The 2,219-nt window shown below is 48.2% G+C and overlaps 1 pseudogene; it reads right to left on the minus strand.

Moving 5' to 3' along the window:
* Window positions 1-379: 379 nt before the first annotated feature.
* On the minus strand, window positions 380-921 carry LOC123075726 (probable calcium-binding protein CML31; annotated as a pseudogene).
* Between the last annotated feature and the right edge of the window lie 1,298 nt (window positions 922-2,219).

The raw sequence follows: 2,219 nt of genomic DNA on the forward strand, positions 1-2,219 counted from the left end.
TTTCGTCAGAAATTTAAACAACCATTTGCCGAGGAGGCCCTATTCTTAACCTCAAGGTCATGAATACCCAACCCGCCTTGGTCTTTGGGACGGCAAACCACACTCCATTTGGCCAGTCGATATTTTTTCTCTCGCTATCTCCTTGTCAAAAGAATCTTGATAAAAAATAATCCAATCTATGTAAAACTCCTTTCGGCAACTAAAAAAAGTAAATCATATATAGTACCATATTACTAAGTAATGAATTTATGACTATATATATAACAATCGAATGAATGAATGAATGAATGAATGAATGAACGAACGAACGAGCGAGCGAAGGGGCTTCTATATGCAAGACGATACTAGGAGTATATGCTTGGGTACAGGCGCTAGGTAGCTAGCTCATCATGATCTTGAACTCGTCGAAGCTGAGCACGCCGTCGCCGTCTAGGTCGAACCGGCAGATTATGGCGTGTCACTCGCCGGCGCCCCGCTCGGCGCCGAGTCGGCCGAGCATCCGCCCCAGGCTGGCCGGCGTGATGCACTCCTGTCCCTCCATCTCATACATCCCGAACGCCTCCCTCAGCGCCCGGATCCTCTGATCGTCGTCCTCCTCCCCCGCGTCGCCCGCCCAGGCCGCCTGCTAGGCCAGCTCGAGGAACTCGGCCTCGCACAGCAGCCCATCGCCGTCCGCGTCTGCCGACGCCACCAATGCCTCGGCCTCCTCGACCGGCACGTCCTCGCCCAGCGTCGCCGGTCGCCCGCATGCACCCCCGCAGCTCCGCGGCCGAGATCCTGCCGTCCGCGTCCCGGTCCAGTGACAAGAAGAGCGCCCTCAGATCACCCGTCTTTGTGGCAACCATTCTCGCCGGATGCTTTAGTAGTTGATCTTGACCCTGCCTGTGCTTCCTAGATCCTCTGCTTTGCTATAGAGCTGAAGGTTGCTGCTGCATGATCTTGGAGGTGCGCGTGTGCATATATACTCATGGCGCGACGCGGTCCTTGGAAGCTTCATGGCATGCAGGAAGGGAGGAGAGATGCCGTGGTCACCGTGGACGTACGTACATGCCGTGTGGCGAGTTGGACGTTGGCAGGTTTTTCTTTTTCTTCTGGGTGATCAACGACGGAAGGTTAGTAGTCGTGTGGATGCGAAGCTTTCGTTAGGCATACGTGACTGTAGAAGTGCATGCTTTAGTCAATGCAATCAAAAGACCGATCTGATGGAAGAGACTAGGCAATACAGTTATACGTCAACACTTCCCCTCATGTGTGGCACCCTCCAGCCTAAATGTGAACTGAAAGTGGACTGCAATTTAATTGCGCCAGCCGGGTCTTGAACTTAAAACATCTTGGCTCCGATACCATGTAGAAGTGCATGCTCTAGCCAATGCAACCAAACGACCGATCTGATGGAAAAGACTAGGCAATACAGTTATACATCAACAGTGACTTTATTGTGACGGCCGAGATGGTTCTAGTGGAGGAGAAAAGCTAGGGAAGGCACGGGGCAATTTGTTATCCTTTGGAAACTTCTTCTTTATTATTTTCAGTAGCTTCCCAAATCCGTTGTCAGATACATCATTGTCTGCCTTCCATTGCAGTAATTTCAGTGTGATACCGAGCTTTGTGTTGTCATCTTTGCAATTTGGGTACAACCCTTTTTTGTGATCCTAACATGTTGTCGAACTTCAACTTCTCCCTTTCACTTTGGCATTGTCTCTTTGCATCGACAATGACCCGACGAAGATCATCATCAGGTATATCGTCTGGTTTCTCTTGATCTTCAGCTTCCCCGTTGCAGTGTCACCGTATTCAGGGGGATAGTTGTCATCATCCTCTTCTTCTTCGTTGTCTTCCATCATAATCCCTCTTTCTCCGTGCTTGGTCCAAACATTATAGTGTGGCATGAAACCCTTCTCAAGCAGGTGGAAATGAAGGGTTTTCAAGTTAGAGTAATCCTTCGTATTCTCACAGACAGGGCATGGAAAAGACATAAAACTATTCTGTTTGTTTGCCTCAGCCACTTCGAGAAATTTATGCAGGCCCTCAATGTACTCGGAGGTGCGTCGGTCATCGTACATCCATTACCGGTTCATCTGCGTGCATTATATAATTAAGTGTATCAAAAATTATTACAGAACGTCATGAATAGAGAAGTGACCAAATTAATACAAGTTCATCATCACATTAAAACCAAAATACAATAGTGATCAAATGTTATTACTGAAAAAATAAAT

This window comes from Triticum aestivum, chromosome 3D (genome assembly GCF_018294505.1).
Source record: "Triticum aestivum cultivar Chinese Spring chromosome 3D, IWGSC CS RefSeq v2.1, whole genome shotgun sequence".
NCBI classification, from domain to species: Eukaryota; Viridiplantae; Streptophyta; class Magnoliopsida; order Poales; family Poaceae; genus Triticum; species Triticum aestivum.